The 21,181-nt window shown below is 37.1% G+C and overlaps 1 protein-coding gene across 6 annotated transcripts in view; it reads right to left on the reverse strand.

Moving 5' to 3' along the window:
- Positions 1–21,181, reverse strand: part of LOC311588645 (contactin-4) — a 980,815-nt gene that overhangs the window by 748,013 nt on the left and 211,621 nt on the right. For 5 of the 6 annotated variants that reach the window (XM_084766531.1, XM_084766522.1, XM_084766524.1 and 2 more), the window contains one exon: positions 674–729. The exons of the other annotated variant lie outside the window; for it this stretch is intronic. The gene's annotated coding sequence lies outside the window, so the exon portion shown is untranslated. The remainder of the gene's footprint in view (positions 1–673; positions 730–21,181) is intronic. 6 annotated transcript variants of the gene reach the window in all.

Consider the following 21,181-nt stretch of genomic DNA (forward strand, 5'->3'; position numbering starts at 1 on the left):
TATAATTTTGTATCTAGAGAGTGGGCTTGTCAAGCAATTCTGCAATCAGCAGGTTACTAATACTTACCAGAGGCTAAGAACAAGGAAGGACTCTTTAAGTCCTGTTAGACACCATGGCATAACAGTTATACTTTAGTTTGGATGTGTTACCTATAGAACTATAGGTTTGATTTCTCCTTCAGGAACTGAAAATAATGTGATTTTTTAAAGATATACTTTTCGTCAAAGAAAAATGCAAGCACTGTAAACACTGAGTTGTATTATTGTATATGATTTATCATATAAAATACATCCTTCTGGACATAAGCATTTTTAGAATTTAATGTTTTATTCTGCTGCTAAAGTGATCTTGTTTTGGAAAACAGGCAAAGAAATGTACTTTATTACAAACACTTTTTTCACAATGTAAGATATTAGTATTTTTGAACTGCCAAAGTAATTTGAGTACCAAAAGTCTACCTCAAGTATCCTCTCCAGAGAAACGGGAATTGTCTCTGTTGCACAGATTCAGCATTAATTTATGTAACTTTACTAACTAAATTAACTACAACATTTATAAAAGCAAGTAAAAGGAGTTCGTGGCATAACTTGGAAAGGGCTGGCTCTCTGTGTTTCCATAGAAACTAAGCAAAGTAAAGCACAAATAAGGAAAGCCTCCCTTGTGGGAGCTTACCGTTCAGGGCAGTTTGGAGAGCCACATGTTGTGGAATTACCATGTGTCAATAATCCCTACAATAAAAACAGAATATACAAATTAGCACACTGTTCAACACAGGCTCATACACAGTTCACACTTAGTATATTAACCCTTCTAAAATTAAATTAGGAGGAAATGAAAATTAGATACGGTGGGTTTGAGCTTCCAGATTTTATCCTCTGCTGTATGTTAATAAACAAATGTCTTGACCTGTCAGTTCAGGACCTTTCCCATGCCAGGGAATGGCTTTAGAAGTTGGTAGAATTTTATATTTTGTGGTATTTGGATTCAAATGAAATAATTATTGTACAAGAAAGTGCATTACACAGCTTTAAAAGTAATAGAACTCAAGCACTAAGATATGTCTTTTCTGGGGTTTTATCAGTTTGTTTTAGGTAAATGAGTAGATAAAATATTGAGATAAGAAAAATTGAAAAAATATTCTTCATTTAAGTATGGCAAGTCTTATCTCAAAATCTCCAAGATAAACTTTAATTGAAAAAGGAGGCTTATCACAGATTGGTAAATTCCTGAACAACTCATTTTATTCCTATCTCTTCAGGAACTAAACCAATACATATGCTTATGTGCTTTTATACCCTAATGTAGTTTCTACCCAAAACACACCACTCCTATGTAATTTTGTTATTTCATTAATTATAAATATTATACACATTTATACACTATATAATATGTATAATGTTATTTTCTATAAAGAGAGCTTAGCCACTCACTTAAACTCATCTTTATGTGTTTAAATGTTAAGGGAGAAATTTTTCTACAGTGACTAATTCCAGTAGAGCTGATTGTAGCAAGGCAGAGAGAACTCATTCTTGTATCTGGATTCTCCTAGAACCAGATCAGCTTTATATACATGGAACCAACTGTACAATCAGATGGTATTTACATAGAAATGGAAGTATAACATAGAAATGAACATAGATATCCACAGCCCACTCAATCAACTAATAATCTGACTACAATTTAACAAATTAGTTTACAACTTAGCTAATTGTATGTGTGGCCTCAAGCTACATTTAATGAAACTGCGTAGATTGTTGTTGTTGTTGTTGTTGCTGTTTTGTTTTGTGCTGAACTTACTACAGGTTCTCAATTTCAATCTGTGTCCTTCTACAAAACATTATTTAACACAATGCATTCTGACTTATATGTAGGACATTGTAATTAATTGGAATTAAAATAATGCATTGTATTGCACTGTATTGATTACCTTTAAATACATTATCACTTAAGTGTATACATTCTCCAAAAGTTTGCAAAACCCATATGTTTATACTCAGAAAGCAAAGATCAAAGCCCTGTTCCTGATACTTTTAATATGTGCAGTGTTAAATTTTTCCTTACCCTTTCTTACATATTTCAAATTACAACATTCCACATTATGCCAAATATAACAAAATGTTACTTATGGAATAGAAAAAGGACTCCTATATTCATGTTAGATGAATCACAAGTACATCACCATCTGTTTTATTTGAATATGGTCAGTCACTAGCTGTATGAGTTGACTACAAAAATTCAGCATATAATTTAAATGTGATTCCATCTTCTTACATGAAGGATAGACTTAGTGACACTAAAGCACTGCACTGTCTATGGCTTCAAAACCAATAGTACCTACTGAACCATCAATTGATAATAGCAACATAAATTATAATCTCAAAATCCCTACAATATTGGTCAAATTTTAATAATATTACCAGAGACATGTCACATTTACATATATACATGCACATATTTACATATATATATATTTATATACGTTCATAGAATCAAAATCAAAGTGGAGATTATATTTACCCTCTCTGCTAAACATAAGTATTTACAAAGTTAAATATGTTTATATTAAATTGTATTTTATTTGAGATGCCCAAATTCTTGGATAAGTTGTTAGCATGATATAGTGATTCAATTATTTACTAGATATATGATCTTCCCCCAATTCTTTAATTGATAAATTGATAAAACCCTCAACGTTATCTATTCATGAGAGATAGCAAAATAATATACCCCAAAGGAATTGCCTAAGGGCTATGGATGGAGCACAGATGAAGTGCAGTTACCGTTTATGCAAAAGTTCTAGGGTTGAAACCCAAAGTGTAGAAGCCTGAGTATAGTAGTATATGTTTCTAATACAGATTCTTGGAAAGTGAAAACAGGAGGATGAGAAGCTCAAAGACATCTTTAAGCTAGAGAGTGTGCTGAGGTCACCCTGGGAAACATGAGACCCTTTTTGAAAATAAAGCAACAGCAAATCAGTCTTGTTTTAATTCTCAGTTCAATTATTAACTAGTACTAGGCAAGTTAGGCATACAGTGGATGGGCACTATTCTATTAGACACTAGAAGTGGTGGCCATGCTAGTAACCATTTATTCGTAGCACCATGAATGATAAACTTGACCCACAAAGTGCTAAGTCAGAACCTCAAAGAACCTGCTTTAAAATACTTGCCTGCGACATAAAATATGACCAGGTTCCTTTGAACTTTGTAATCTCTTGTCTAGGCCAACGTAACTTGCTTCTGTGCTGTGTGGCCTCACACACAAGGAAATGGCTTCATATGATTAGTAAGCTACAACTTAGCAAAGAACGGAATGGGAAAAGGTGTAGCAAGGCAAAGAAATGTGGGTGAGTTAGAAGAATGGTTCAGCTGGTAAAGACTGTTGCTGGACAACCTGAGTTTTATAGCCTGGGATGCACACTGACAAAGGAGAGAAATCATTCCCACGGGTTGTCTTCTGACTTTCGTGTGCCTTCTGTAACACACACACACACACACACACACACACACACACACACACACACACACACACACACACACCACATGTGGGGGACATAGGAACAGAAGAGGGAGAGAAATATAATTTCAAAGCACATCCCAATAGGATGTCCTGGTGGCACTCACAGGAAGGATAGCAGGCTACCAAGAAGAGACTTGATACCTTATGAGCATATACAGGGGGAGGAGGTCCCCCGCAGTCACAGTCATAGGGGAGGGGAGTAACGGGAAAATGGGAGGGAGGGAAGAATGGGAGGATACAAGAGATGGGATAACCATTGAGATGCAATATGAATAAATTAATAAAATATAAAAAAAAAACAAAAAATTCATATCCCAAAACACTAAAAATGTAACATTTACACAATTCCTGATTGTGTCACGATTATTCTTGATATAGGTACTTTATTGCATATAAGTGAAATAATATAAATGAATATGTAAAAAATAAAATTTTTATTAAAAATTCACAGAAAAGTTTATGGAAAATACAGGCCGCAAACTTTAAACACCTACCCAGATCTAGCCAATGGTCAGAACATTCTCCACAGTAGAGTGGAGAGTGGGATATGACTTTCTTACGGTCTCTGCTGCCTCACATTTGACCACGTCCCCTGGAGGGGGAGACCTGGTGGCACTCAGAGGAAGGACAGCAGGTTACCAAGAAGAGACTTGATACCCTATGAGCATATACAGGGGGAGGAGGTCCCCCTCAGGAACAGTCATAGGGGAGGAGAATAAGGGGAAAATGGGAGGGAGAGAAGAATGGGAGGACACAAGGGATGGGATAACCATTGAGATGTAACAAGAATAAATTAATAAAAAAATTCACAGAAAAGGAAAGGAGAGAGAAAGATTTGGGACTGGTCTCATGAAGATCTTCATCACTAGGAAGTTCAACACTTTGTAATGCATGTTTCATTGTAAAGGTACAGCTTTGGAATCATCAGCAATTAATATTAACCTCACACTAAGCCAATATGATTCTCTCTATTGTAGGATTTGAATGGCAACACTGAGAATTTGAGGACTATAAGACAGGAATTCTTGACATATGAAGCTAGTTTGTTGAGAGTACTAGAGAAAAAGACAGAGGACACCAGAAATGAAATAACTTCACATACTTACTCCTCACTCTATGAGAAGTGAGGCTTTAAAATTAAGGTGACAGTGTGAGAAGTAGCCCTATCTCTTGACTTGTAAAGCCAAGAACATCTAAGGTCAGGCATTGTAGCTTTCTATTCTTAGGTGGCTATCATTTTGCCTGCCGTGTGCTTTCTATAGCACTTCTTACAGTAGCTAAGTCAAAGCTTTATATGACATCAGTAAATTTCTGAGGAAAAGAAAAAGAGCTCCTGAAAACAAGATTTCTAGAAGGTAACATATAAGCCTTGGTTTGTGCCTAAATATATGAGAAAGCGAAACAGCAATTATCACATATCTTCCAAAAAATTCCTCCACAAATCTAACACTGTGTGTTTGTGTTTGTGTATGTGTGTGTGTGTTTGTGCATGTGTGTACCAACTCTCCAGAAAGGAAATGTTCATGTACCAATTTTCCTGGGTGATCAATATTAACCATATCAGTATATATGGCAATAGCTGTCATACTTCCTCTATTTTCTGCTGTGAGTGAACAATGTTCATGTGTAAGGTACACATGTGTGAGAGTGTACAGGTACACATGCATGTGCACACATAGAGAATGGAGGCCTAAAAACCTCAGGAGTCATTCCTCTGGTTTCATCTACTCTTTTTCCTCCTCTTCCTCCTCTTCCTCCTCCTCCTCTTCTTCTTCCTTCTCTACTTTCTTTTTCTTTTGGAGACCTATCTCCAAAGTAAATAAAGCCCACTGGCTAGTGAGCTCCAGGAATATACTTGCCACTGCTAAGCTAGGATTACAAGCGCATGCCACCATGCCCTGCTTATTTTATAGGACTTCTGTGTAATAAAGTCAGGTCTTTATATTTGCAAGGCAAGCACTTTACTGACCAAACCATCTCTTTGGAGTCCTTGCTTTCATTTTGTAATTCAGAGAGTATTTACTAATGAAAAAAAAAAAAGAAATCTTTGATGTCATATGGTTTGCTGTCAAAATGAAAGTAGTAAGGGTGCCAAACTCCACACACACAAAGCAAAGTACAGCAAAGGAACAAATCTTCAAAGGTAGCTAAGCCATAAAGGATATATTTGGGAAAAATCTTTTACTAAAATTCTAGCAATTCAGAATTATGATGTATTTTAGACTTCTTGGATGCTTGTTTTATTCATTATCTGTTTCTACCACAATGTTCACCATATTCCCAAACCCAACCTTTATGAGAAGGAATTATGGATTTTGTTGTTTTACCTATCAGTTTGAATTAATACAACATGGCATAAAATAGGTGTTTTTTAAGTGTACTAGAGGTACTAACGTCTCCATTGTATTTTAAGAATAAGTTCTCCTTCTATGGCACTCTGCTCTTTCAAGTACACGTCTCATAATGCTGATAATCCTGAGAAGTTTATCACTAACAATCAAGAACTGATTATTTAAGTCTCATTGGAAAAATAAATTCAACAGCTTATTCACATTACAAAACACTGCTTAAATACAACTTTCCATCTCACAAGTGTCAGCATGGGCAAGGATGAAACCGTAAGATACATATCTCTTTAAAGTCCTTTAGAAACAGCATTTCTTCACATCCTCTCATATATTAGGTAGGAAAGATCTTATAATTTTTGTTATGGATTTGCCAACTGGAAGTAGGGGAAACAAAAGACATAGCACCTCTTCACTCTTCTTAAGCATGGATTTCTCAGGCTTAAAATAGCTTAGTAATGATGTTCCTACTGTACAGCATGAGGAAGAAAGACTGAAGTACAAGAGTAAAGTGCTCAACTCACAATACACACAAATAAAGGCTAGTGTTACCAATTGTCATGAAAGTTATTGTGAATTTATCATTTTCCAGATTTGTATATACACTGTAACCTGCTAGCTTTTAAGTGGTGAGACTCTATAGTTTTAGCATAAACTGAAAGTCATCTGTGCAAATGTCCTGGATGTGTTGGGGATGAGGCTCAGTTTCCACAGTGTTTACCTTAGGTACACGATGCTTAGGGTTTGATTCTTAGCACTACATCAGCAGATCTCAGTGGCACATGCCCAGATGAGAGATAGAGGCAAGAGGATCACAAGTTCAATGCCATTCTCAAATATAGAGCACACTGGAGGCCGCATCAGATGAGACCCTGGATGAAGCAAGGATGAAATAGGTAGAAACAAACAAATACACAAGAAAGGAAGTTGATGGAAGGTGAACAATTGAATGGACAGATGAATATTTTTTGAGAAAGCTCTTACAGGCTTTTGATACAGGCCTCAGCATAAATGCAGTAGTCAGTTGAATTAGTCCATAAAAAAAAATCTGAGCCCAGTAGCAACTACAGATTCTCATTGCTAACGCAAAGGTAAAGGGTACCACACCTGGCAAGACTGGGTCAGACTGAATGATGTCACCACAGAGAGTAAAATGTAAAGATCTAGAAACCTTCCAAATGATTCAGAAGCCAACAGTATGGTGACTATCTATTCCAAACAAAATGATCTTTCCTCAGTGAAAGGTAACATCATAAAACAATCCAGTGGATGTGCACAAACAGCAGATCACAAATGGTTTTAATGTGGACAGACAGTATATGACATGACCCTCTCTCTCAGTGGAGTTAGACACATAATTACTTGACAACATAAAATAAGATCACCATGAGTTACAAATATCCCATATTGTACTTAAATGATTCTATATAGTATGTGTGGTTGTTTGAAAATGTACAGTCCCCATAGATTCATATATTAGAATGATGGACCATAGGGAGTAGCACTATTGCGAAGTGTGGCCTAGGATTCACGGTGGGGGCTGGTTTTGAGGTCATATATGCTCAAGCTAAGATCAGTGTGGAATGCAGTATCCTGCCTCCTGTGGATCTAGATATAGAACTCTCAGTTCCTTCTCTAGCACCATGTCTGCCATTCCATGATGACAATGGACAAACCACTGAAACCATAAGCCAGTCACAGTTAAATGCTGTCCTTCATAAGAGTTGCTGTGACTGAGGGGAACCTCCTCCCCCTGTGTATGATCTTCGGGTATCAAGTCTCTTCTTGGTAGCCTGTTATCCTTCCTCTGAGTGCCAACAGGCCTCCCCATCCAGGGGACATGGTCAAATCGGGGCACCAGAGTTTGTGTGAAAGTCAGACCCCACTCTCCACTCAATTGTGGAGAATGTCCTGCCCATTGGCTAGATCTGGGTAGCGGTTTGAAGTTTACTGCCTGTATTGTCCTTGCCTGGTGCCATAGTTTGAGCAGAACCCCTGGGCCCAAATCTGCCTACCATAATGTTCTTCTTGTAGGTTTCTAGGACCCTCTGGATCCTTCTGCTTTGCCCTTCTCCCATACTTCTCTCATCTAGAGGGGAGGGGAGTAAGGGGAAAACAGAAGGGAGGGAGAAATGGGAGGATACAAGGGATGGGATAACCACTGAGATGTAATATGAATAAATTAATAAAATATAAAAAAATAAAAATAAGAATTGCTGTGATCATGGCATCTCTTCATAGCAGTAGAAACCTTAACTAAGACAGTATGCCTTTATATATCAATAAAACAAACTTTGAAGATGGATTTGAATTCAAACTTCTGCAACAAATTGCTTCATGTAAACAATTTGTATCATCTCTTACTATATCAAATAATTCACTCAGCTGCAAAAAGGACCAGATTAACGACCTTGAGGTCTCCTTGTGAAGACAATCTGGCCTGAGCAAGTGTTTAATAAATGATATAATTATTACTAATATAACTGGTACATGAATGGGCAGAATGAAAGAGAAAAAAAGGCTGTCATTCAATATCTATTCATATTATAAAAGGGCATTGTATTTAAAGGTCTTTTCCTACGTCTAGCTTTTTTTTGCTTAGGTTATTGATAGCATTTTCTATCACTGAATCAGCAGGCATTTCACATGGGTATTTACTTCCTTCACAGGTAGTTAAAACCCAACCAGAATTCTCCATGGGAGATAAAGGTCATGCACACGTTAAATTATCCATGTGCATTTCAGGAATTTCCATTAGCTTCGCTTGACATAATTTACTATTAACATCAGGGTTATTAAACTAATACTAAGGAAGAGATTACATTTCGATGCATTTTTCAGTGGGAAGTGAATGCATTTGTAATCATGCTGTCTTGCTACAAGCAAACGAATGGTGACTTGATTATTTTACCATTATCACAATGAATAATATCAACCGCAGAGATCACTAATGGGTTCCCCACACAAACACACTCAAAGTAAACTCTACAATATGAAACATAACCAGCTTCCCAGTTATTAAGAGATAATCACATCCTTGGGACTTTCACTGGGCACAATAAGTGGCACCATTAGACTATAGTTATATCTTAATAACCAGGGTCCCTGCAGTTTCCACAAAGTGAGAAAAAGCCATTACCCTAGGGAAAATGTCTTATTTATTTTTTGCTAAATCATAAAGCTAACAATTTTAACTAACAAGCAGTGACTTTTCCTGAGATGACATTTACAGTTTTCTTGCAAAGGGTACTTAAGCACCATCACTTTCAAGAATATGGCAAAAATAGCCATTTTAAATGACAAATTCTTAGGATATTTACTATAAGTAAATAGGGGTAAGTGGTACTTAAAGGATCAGAGATCAGTGTATTGACTTAAGACATAGAGGGAACTGAGAACAGCAGTGGGAATGGATTATCACTTGTAAGGGCAGAAAGGAGATTCTGAGCCTCACTAGTTGTTCTGGTATATTAAGACAGTTCATCTGAGAGACAAAGACAGATACTCCAGTCTCAATGTGGTCCCTAGACAACCAATACATACTATCTGAGCAATCAACAGTGGAATACGGATTTCAACTCAGAAACCAGAAACAATAAACAACAATGAGACTTTGATATTGCTTTATGGGAAAGAAAAGGTAATGGGCACAAGATATGGGCTTTACTTGAGGCTGTTATTCACTAGAGAACTGTCACACCTCAAATTCTTAGAACATTGTTATTTTCTGATCTCCCCAAAATAGAGAAAATAAGACAGAAGTTAGGCTTCTTCAGTCTGTCTTTTGTAATTGAGAGAATTTGCAAATAAAAAGTTTGTTGCTGTGGAAACTAAAGAAAACATTGAATTTAAAAGCATTAAAAAACGTCTTTGCAAAAGTCAGCCCAAATTAGCAGAAGTCAGCTCAATTCCTGGATGGACACTCTTGTATACAATTTTCTTAAGTATCATATAAACTTGTGTACACACAAACACACACACACACACACACACACACACACACACACACACACACACAGAGTTATACAGTTGTCCTAGTCTGTTTTTTAACTGGCCATCCTCCTGTTCCACGTCCCAGGTGCCTAGATTAAAGGAGTATATCAACAGGTGAACCTTTACATATTCCAAAAAATATGTTGTATTTGTGTGTTTGTGTCTGTGTCTGTGTGTGTGTGTGTGTGTGTGTGTATAAGAGAGAAAGGGAGGGAGGGAGGGAGGGAGGGAGGGAGAGAGAGAGGGAGAGAGAGAGAGAGAGAGAGAGAGAGAGAGAGAGAGAGAGAGAGAGAGAGAGAGGAGTGCCATCATTAGTGTGGGCAATGACCTCTAGACATCTCAAAAATATCTACATCTGGATAAAGAAGTGGTGCTGATTGGGGAGGCAACTGTGAACTTACAGTTGATGGCATACTAGTAGAATACATGATAAATGTTTTTCTCTGGCAAATTCCTAGTGCCATAGCAATGGCTCCTTTGTACTTGAGCAGAAAATCATTCTACAGCTATCAAATATATATAATACATACACACACATATATACATATATATCAACATATATGTATATATATTCCTATATTGAGTATATATTATATATGATTCTATATATGTATAAACATATATATTCCTATATTGAGTATATATTATATATATTCCTATATTGAGTATATATATATATTCCTATATTCAATTACGTCATGGGGTGAGTAGTTGATAATACAATCTAGATTTCCAAAGCATCCATTTTCTGGTTAAGTTATTGTCAGCAATATATAGTTTGCTGAAACAGGGTTTTTCTGTATAGCCCTGGCTGGCATTGATTCTCTTTATAGAAAAGATTGGCCTTGAACTCAGAGATCTGTCTGCCTTTGCCTCTGGAGTGATTAAAGGCATGTGCCACTACTGCCAGGCAATAAAATTTTTATTTGGAGAGATTATTAGTAAAATCTTAAAATGCTATATGAATACATGATTTCTTTTAGGCTCTGTGAGAGACCAGACTTGACACTCTCCAAAGTAGAATACAACTCAGGATATAAGAGTAAGTATCATTCTTCAATATTCATGGTGCTATATTTGGCAATGTGGATCATAAGTCACATTCTCTTAACCGCTGATTTCTCTCTCCAGTACTAAGTTACTATTATCAGCACATTTAGGTTTTAAAGCTGTAGAGATGCATCAATGAATTTTTATTTTTTTTACAATAATAAAGAGACAAAGTTTGTACTCCTCTAAACTAACAATCTTCAGCTAGAGGTGACTCTTCAGCAAAGTTAAAGAAATTTTGACTATATAATTGGGATATGTGGGTTTTAACGCTTCTTGAATTTCCATTGAAGGAAATTATCAGGTTTAGCTAAACACAATTTTGTTTTTCCAATTGGGAACCCGTATGGGAAATAACAGTGTGTTGGCAATATGTAATACCAGAAAATGAAAATTTCCAGGTTTCACCACTATCAACAAAAACTTGGCACAGTTAGAATCAAAACCTGTCATTCTGTTTCTGAGTCATCCTATATGCCAATTTATAACATTTCACAGCTGTTTAACATGTCATGTCATGTGATGTGAAATAAAATATATTGGGCATTTAAAATTTAATATTTCCTATATGTGTTTGTCATTTATTTGACAGCTGTTTTGTTGATGTAGGGGAAGAATATTGCACCCACATTTGTGCACAGCAAATGGAAGATAAACAAACAGCATGTGTAGTAGCAGAGTCCAGATACTTCCACGAGCAGAATTTCCTATACTCAAACAATTACATCATGGGGTGAGTGGCTGATTATACAATCTAGATTTCAAAGCACCCATATTTTTGGTTAAGTAACTGTCAGCAAATTACTTGTTTTGTCTTAGTTTATTGTTTCTTAGAGATAACACTGACCCTATTCTCTTCTGAGATAGCATGATTTTTTTTTAGTAACAAATATATACTTGATCTTCTTCCCATATGGCTCCTAAAAAGTTTGGGCTTTCCAAAGTAGTAAGAGACATTTATGTACTAGTGAGATGACTGAAGACTGGGGGAATCCTGATAGCCTCAAAATGTGGACCTGCTGCCAGAGAAAACATCCAGGAGATACGATTGCCCATTGACCTCTGGAAAGGAGAAGGGCTAAGGGTTGAGTTGATCAATTGGCAAAGGTTTAATCATACTTGTCTGCATAACTAAACCTCAGGGAAGAGACAGCCTTTCAGAGAGTTTACCCTGCTGTGCAGGAGTGGTGCCTGGAGGATGGTTATTCAGAAGAGGCAAGGAGGCTCCCCTCCTATCCCCTACACTTGTCCAATGCCTGTTCCGTGTAGCTGTTCGTAGGTTCTTTTTGTAGCATACTTTATAATCAATAAGTTAACATAAGTAGATGGATTTCCTGAATTCTGTGGACCCGTCTATCAAATAATTGAATCCTAGGAGAGTATTGTGGGAACTTGTGATCTTTAGCTGGTAAATCAGAAGTCTCAGGGGTTTTGATCTGTGATTGACATCTGAAGCAGGTTGACATCCTAGTTTCAATAAACCCCGAACTTCCAGGATCTGACCTTAAGCCCAGTTTAATAGGTATTGAGGTACTGAATGTAAACTGGCGTGTTGGGAACCCATGCATTCTTCTCACAAAAAGTGGCTGTTGGGTGATGAGTAGAGGGAAAATATCTTTAATTCTTCTGGACAAATTGATAGGGTCACTGTAAGGATTCCAGGAAGAAATATTTGGGAAATCCTGAGAACTATGGCTGCTACACAGTAAAGGACACTTTTAACAATCTTTAGTAAACCTATAGTATAGAGATGTAAGTGAAGAGATTTTTGGGAACTGAAATAGCACTCCTCAGACAAAGCCAGTTCCTCCGCTTGATCCTTTGAGCTTTTGTTCTGCTCAGCTTTGATCTATATTAGCTGCACAGGGCCTCATTCCTGGTGATGGCTGCATACACAGACCACCCAGCTGCATGTAGTGCATAGCATTCTGGGGTGTGGGAGTGAAAGAACAGTCTGCATACCTGAGGAGATCTCCATTTAGCATTTCTAAGAAGAAAAAAAATTTACAACCATAAATGATTTACATATAATAGAGATCATGGTATCCTCTGAAATGTAAGTGTTGAATGAGACACTTTAAAGGAATGTGATCCAGGTTTCATTACTGTTTCAGGAAGAAGAAAGAAGGATTCTTTCTAGTTCTTATAAGTGCTTTTATTATTTCCTCAAATGTCAACACACCATTGTGGTGTGTTCTAAACACATCTTTAAGTGAGTGAGCTTCTATGTAGTTTCTGAAATCTAAGGGGTGTGAACCAATATTTCAGGAAAAAAAAACCCACACCTGTGTGAAGTATTCTACAGGGTTGGTTTTCTACTAAAAGCTTCTGATCGCAGACATTTGGAATGTTGCTCTGCTGGTTAAAAACCAAACTATGTTGAACTATCTTTTACCATCTTAATAACTATTCAGTATCCACCTGGGTTTGACTTCACATCCATACTGACTATGAAGTGAATCAGTTTACAAAGCACAAATAGAACATTAACTACCCCTAGATGAAAGGCTAAGAATAACACTAGGGCCCCGAGAGACAAGTCAGGGGTAAAAGTATTTGCTGCTCTTGTAGAAGATTTGGGTTTGGTTTCCAGTAATCAAGTGGAGGATGACAAGTGCAACATAAGTTCTAGAATATATGCCACCCTCTTCTGGCCTCCAAGGGTACCAGACATGCCCGATGTATACAAATACATATTCAGGCAAACACCCATACATATAATATAAAAAAAAATATATCTTTAGGAACAAAGAATGCCATCATACAGTTCTACAGACTACTGCAGAACTTTCTTTCTTGTAACATGCTTGTTTATATAAACTCATTAATTTATTTCTGTATTTATTACTTTTAGTTGAGTCTGTGTGTACACAAGTCTTGGATTACATGTAAATGTCATAACACAACCTTTTTAGAATTTGGTTCTGTCCCCCCACCTTGTTTTGAAGCAGACTATTTATTCCTGGGAACTGATCCATAAGCTTCAGGAAAGTTTAGCAGGATTCATGTTCTATCTCACTTTAAGGGTGATTACAGATCTATGCTTCTGCATTTGCTTTTTCTGAGGGTTGCAGTGATGAAAGTCAGGTCATCAGGTTTCTGAGGTAAGTGTTTTTACCCATGCAGCCATCTCTCTGGGCCATCAATCAACGGATTGTTAAAATGCTTTTTAAAAAGTATTTCTTTGTTCATTTACTATAAAAACTAGATGATCTTGCTAGAGTGTTTGAACATGGTACTTGGGATAATTTGAATATGTGTTCCTTATCAGTTGCCACCCATCTGTGGCTCCAGAATAAGTGATGAATAAAACATAGGAAGTTCAAGAAGTCCAGATAGGCTGCCCAGAGACCTTTTCAACTTTCTCTGCTTCCAGAGACCCAATCCTCAGGGTCATTCCAAGCACTGCAACAGAATAGCAGCTGAAGGCTCCTCTTTCACCTGTCATACCCCTGTGGATTCTACAGAGTATCTTTACCTTGACCAACCTCATGGCTATGTCCCAGCCTATTATGTGGGCAAACACTCCCTGCTCAATCACAGGTCAGGCCTGCCAGGAGACCAAATAGGCTCTGGCAAAGTTCTCCACTCTCACTGTTCTCTCAGACCCAATGCTCAGGGTCATCAGTGCATCACACAATCTCACCCTGGCCTCCCCTTGCTCGATTCTCCAACAATAGCAGGAATTCCACAAGAGCACAACAGCTGAGCAGGCCAGTAAACAAGGCGATACAGCCAACACACTCAGTGCAAATCTAGAGAAGAAATGGCCAAGGAACAAAACACCTGCCCAACAAAGACAACTCTGAAAAATCAATATTTAGACCTATAATAACCCCAAACCCAGATGCCTGGGTTTGCCAGCATAAGAACAAAATAAACAACAGACAGTGAAATATGTCTCTGCAAGACTTCTATGCTACCACAGCAAGTTCTCAAAATTCCAACACAGCTGAAACACAAGTAAAAGACCATAGAGGTCCTCAAGGAAGAAATTAATAAGTCTATTAAAGAAATTTAGAAAAGAACAAACAATTAGAGGAAATGAATACATTTTTCAAAGAAAGCTAAAAAAGCCACAAACAATTGGAGAAAATGAATAAAACTGTTCAATACCTGAAAATGGAAATATAAATAACATTGAAAACACAAGCAGGGAATTCTGGAGATGAAAATTTAGGTATGCAAACAAAAACTGCAGAGGCAAGCTTAACCAGCAAAATCTAAGAGATGGGAGAAAAATATCTCAGGCATTAAAAGCACAGTAGAAGAAATAGGATAAGTTATCAAAAAATGTTAAATTTAAAACAACAACAAAAAAATCATGACAGACAAAACACCCAGGAAACCTGGGATGCTATGAAATGAACAAACCTAAGGATAATAGGAATAGAGGAAGGAGAAAGATCCAGTTGAAAGGCCCAGAAAATGTTTTCAGCAAAATCATAGAAGAAATTTTTCCTAACATAAAGAAGGAGATGCATATAAAGGTACAAGAAGCATACAGAACACCAGAGATTGGATCGAAGAAGAAATTCCCCTCATCACATGGTAATCAAAATACTAAACATAAAAAAGAAAGAATATTAAAAGCTTCAAGGGAAAAAACAAGTAATACATAAAGGCAGATCTATTAGAATTACACCTGAAATTTTGATGGAAACATTAAAAGCCAAAGGGCCTAGAAAGATGTGTTATAGACTCTAAGAGATCACAGATTCCAGCACAGACCACTATACCCAGAAAAAGTTCCAATCATGATAGGTAGAGAAAATAAGGTATTCCATGATGAAGTCAAATTTAAACATATCTATCTACAAATCCAAGCATACAATAGGTGGTAAAATTAACTCCAGCTTAAAGAGGTTAGCTATACATGCACACACACACACACACACACACACACACACACACACACACACACGATTACGACCACCACCACCACCAACAAATTATGACAATCATTGGTCACTGAAATCTCTCAATGTCTATGATATCAATTCACCAATACAGAGATGCAGAATGGATGGAAAAACAGGATCCATCCTTCTGTTGCATAGGAGAAACACATTACAGCACCAAATATTGACATTAAGTCGGAGTAAAAGGTTGGAAAAAGGTATTCCAAGCAAATGGATGCAAGTAAGTGTAACTATTTTAATATCTAACAAAATAGATTTTAAACTAAAAGTTAATCAAAAGTGATGGTGAAAGACACAAGAGCATGAAAGGAAAAATGCAGTAAGATGACATTTCAATTTTAATATCTATACTCCCAAACCAAGGGTAGCCACTTTTATAAAAGACACTATTGAAGCTTAAATCACATATTGACCCTCACACAGTGTTTGTGAGACTTCAGTATCCAACGTTTACCAATAGACAGGTCATCCAGACAAAACTTAAAGAGAAAAATGTCAGAGCTAACTGACTTTACAAACCAAATGAACAAGTACTTACAAAACAATATACCTTCACTGCCTCTCATGGAACTTTCACCAAAACTGATAATATACTCAAACCCAAAGTAAGTCTCCATATAATCAATAAAATTGAAATAACTCCCTGCATCCTATTCTACATTGGATATCAACAACAACAGAAATGACAAAAATCTTACAAACTTATGAAAACTGATCAGCCCTTTATTGAAAGAAAAAGGTTCAAGACAGAAATAAAGAAATTTAAAACTTTCTAAAATTCAGTGAAAATAAATATACAACATATTCAAGCTTATGTGACACAATTAAAGCCATGTTAAGAGGAATGTTTATAACAGTACATGGATACATTCAAAAATAATATTGGAGTAACCTCATACTAGAAACCTAACAGCACATATAAAAGCTCCTGAACAAAACACCCAAGGGGATTAGATGGCAGGAAATATTCAACCTGAGGATTGAAATCAGTAAAAATAGAAACAAATAGAACAATACAAAGACTCAATGAAACAAAAAAATTATTTCTTTGATAAAATCAACAAGATATAAAAATCCTTATCCAAACTAACTAAAACACACACACACACACACACACACACACACACACACACACATGCATACACACACAAAGGGAGGGGGAGAGAGAGACATTAGCTATTATGTAAATGATAATAAAACTATAATCCATAGATCTGAAAAGGCTAGGTAAAGAGGAGTGTTATAGGAGGGAAATATAGGTCTCCCTCTGAAGGTGAAATAGAATAGATTTTGTGGGTGGATTGAGAGTAGACAGAGACAGGAGCTGTGGGGATTAAGTAGGAGCAAGTGGAAGGAGAGTGTGCAGGGAGAAACAGCTGGAATGGGGGGCATTTGGGGAGTAGTATAGAAATCTAGTGCAGTGGAAATTCCTAGAATCTATGTGGCTGACCTTAGTGAAGAGTCCTAGTAATCAAGTATATAGGATCTGAACTGGCCATCTTTTGTAGGCAGCACAGCGTCCAGTGGTAGGACCAGGCTGCATTTGGTTGAATTTTTGGCCAAGGAGGTTCCTTTAAACAACCCAGGCTACTTATAAGATAGAGGGTTATGATTCTCTCTCCCTCCTTCTCTCTCTCTCTCTCTCTCTCTCTCTCTCTCTCTCTCTCTCTCTCTCTCTCTCCCTCTCTTTCTCTTTCATTTCCCTCCAGAACCCTCCCCTCATCTCTAGTAGTTTAAAGAGAATGGCCACATAGATTCATTTATTTGAATGATTAGCTCACAATTGGTAAACCTGTTTGGGAAGGATAAAGAAGTGGCACCTTGGTGGAAGAGATATGTCACTGGGAAAGGGCTTTGAGGGTACAGAAGCTCAGAATATCCCTAGATGTCTCTCTTTTTCATCATTGTTATTTCAACATATAAGTTTACAGCTATTGTCCTAGTGTCTGCCATGCCTGCGTCCATGTCATCTACTATGATGTTGATAAACTCTACGCCTATGGACCATGAGCCCCAAAGTTAGATGCCTTATTACAAAGTTTCCTTGATAATGTACCTTCATGGCACTAGAAAAGTAAGACATGATTCAATCACCTATCGATCTGTAATGGTTAGTTTTTTTCAACTTGACAAAAATCTAGATTCACTTAGGAAGAGAGTCTCAAGGGAAGGGGAGTCCAGATCATGTTGGCTTGTAGACACTTCTTTAGGGGACCATCTTAATTACATTAACTGATATCTTAAGTCTTGCCCACCACTGGTGGAACCATCCCCTAGGCAGAATATTTCAAACTATATAAAAGATCAGTGACTAAGCTGCACACCATCATTTTTGCATTATTCTATTCCTCCCTGCCTCCTGACTATAGATGCAAAGTGACCAGTTGTTTCAAGCTCATGCTATGCTCTGACTTCCACACAATGATGGATTGTCACTGGGACTGTGAACTAAAGTAAATCATTTCTCATGAGTTGTTTATTTACTCAGGGTATTTTATCATAGCAAGAGAAGTGAAACTCAGACTTCATCTATCCATATATGCATCTATATACCTAACTATTATACCTACCACTGTAGAAATACAAAATCTCTTAGCCACATACCTCTGTAATTTGCCTCCCTGACAAGTCTAGGGCAATTTGCATTAAGTCTATAACCTATCTAATACCTCTGTTTAGCTGTTAGATTTCTAGCAAATAATAGCCCTAAGGTAGGGACACAGGGCTATCTTTTTTTAAATTAATTTATTCATATTACATCTCAATTGTTATCTCATCCTTTGTATCCTCCCATTCTTCCCTCTCTCCCATTTTCACCTTACTCCCCTCCCCTATGACTGTGACTGAGGGGGACCTCCTCCCCCTGTATATGCTCATAGGGTACCAAGTCTCTTCTTGGTAGCCTGCTATACTTCCTCTGCATGGCACCAGGCCTCCCCATCTAGTGTACATGCTCAAATATGGGATACCAGAGTTTGTGTGAAAGTCAGTACCCACCCTCCACTCAACTGTGGAGAATGTCTTGTCCATTGGCTAGATCTCAGTAAGAGTTCAAAGTTTACTGCACGTATTGTCCTTGGCTGGTGCCATAGTTTGAGCAGCACCCCTAGGCCCAGATCTACCATCACATGCTGGTGAGATGTAAAGAGATAGGAACACTCCTTCATTGCTGGTGGGAATGCAAACTAGTACAACCACTTTGGAAATATATCTGTCCAAGAACACTGGGAATAAGGCTTCCTCAAGACCCAGCTACTCTACTCCTTGGAATATACCCAGAAGATGCCCCAGCACCCAACAAGAACATTTGCTCAACCATGTTCATAGGAGCCTTATTCATAATAGCCAGAACTTGGAAACAGCCTAAGTGTCCCTCAGTAGAAGAATGGATAGACAAACTGTGGTACATTTACACTATGGAATACTACTCAGCTATTAAAAACAAGGAATTCCTGAAATTTGTGGACAAATGGATTGAACTACAAATGCTCATAATGAGTGAGTTATCCCAGAAGCAGAAAGAGTCAAATGGCATATACTTACTTATATCTGTACACTATCCCAAAGATCATGTCCCATGAAAGTCTTTACTTAACAGGAAAGTTGGAGAGAGGGAAAGACTTCCTATTGGGGCTTTAGGTGAGAGACGCAAGGGAGAATAGGGAAATAGAAGGATCCACAGGGCTCTCTTAATGTTGGCTAAGGTACAGGCAATCAAAGTTATTAGAGAGTTAAGGCTTTATATTCTATCTAGTACTTTCACTATACTCTATGATCATTGGTCCCTCCCTCCCTCTTTGCAACTCTATAAAAGCAATAAATGCATTTTGATTGTGGGTCATTATTGGATCTCTTATCTCAGCTTCTATCTCTGTCAGTGAATGAAGTTTTCATGGGAAATCTTTCTCAATGCTTCTCTTAGTCTTGAAAGAATCTTACTATTTAAAATACTACCATCTACCAGCTACATATTTTATCATCATTATTTATGGGCTTTAAAGAGATTGCCATGACGTTTTTTGCTTAAAAACAGAAGAGCTAATTACATAGTGAAATATTTTGGAAGAAAACCATCTGAAATACATGTATATTATGAGTCATGTCCTGGTTTTCTTCCCTAAGGAGATTTACTGCTGTAAAATTTACATGTTATGTGGACTATGAAACAATTCTAAAACAAATCTTCAAGATCAGTATGCATTTCCAGTATTGTTGACTATTTTGTTATTATCCTGAAAAATGAAATAGCAACTAAACAGCATAAAATGGGATAAAGAAATAATATTTTACAACTTTCTGAATTGAGCTACATACACAATAATTTCCAGGATTGATTTCCTGCCTAATTTTGAAGCAAATAGCCATCAATTTAGAAATCCTTGCATAAGCCCACAAAGAATGTAAATATTTCTTACTCTGTGGGGGATTTCTTTACCATTTTTAAAAGGAAAATGAGCACTTTAAAGGTACATACACATGAAATTTTCCTATATCATTGTTATCAGGTGGCTACTTAGAAATGAGTGATCTTGAAGGTCATTGAGGATGGACTCCCCCTCCTGTACAATCAGAGCCTTGGGCACCACCTCCCGCTCTATGGTAACATATAATTTAAAACAAATAACATAATTGAAGGGAGCAATATTACAATAAGCCCCTACTTGGGATATGAAATACTATACAAAAAAACTGGGGTTAGGAGCAAAAACAATGGCTTTGATGAAAAATAAGGGGATGCTATTTTCTCCTGGAAACACATGGCTATTTTTGTAAACTTAGTTTTCTTTCCTTAATTCTTTTAATTTCTGCTCCATTACACAAAGTTTTTAGTCAAAAGAGTAGATCAAAAATTATATCTGTTGTCTTAGATAGAACTTAAGTTTCTGCTAACAAACAAAACATATCATTGCCCTCTCCCATAAGCGTTATTCCAAAAGGGCTTCCCAATCACCTGCCAGGATAAAATGTCCCAGGAAATGTTCTGTTCATAGACTCTGGGAAGTGGTATGAATCCTTTTTCAGCATGCAGTTCTAGACAAAGTGTCTCATCTTTGTTCACTCTCTCTCCAAAAGTGTCCATCTGAAAAGGTCGCTGCTTACTCTTGTCCCTTTTCTAAGTGTATTAAACTATCTATCTTATACACTAGACCTTGGGTGTGTTGTCTCAATACATAGGATAGAGCCCAGGGAGAGGCCACAGCTGGATCCCAGTAATAATTACAGAGCCTGGGTAGTTTAAGTGAACTAGTTAAGGGATGCTTCATTTGAATTATATTTTATGTCTTATATTTTACAGGCAAAAATATTATGGCTATTAAAATACCAATGAGCTTAGTAAATGAGAAAACTAA

This window comes from Acomys minous (assembly GCF_964271855.1).
Source record: "Acomys minous genome assembly, chromosome: 17".
NCBI classification, from domain to species: Eukaryota; Metazoa; Chordata; class Mammalia; order Rodentia; family Muridae; genus Acomys; species Acomys minous.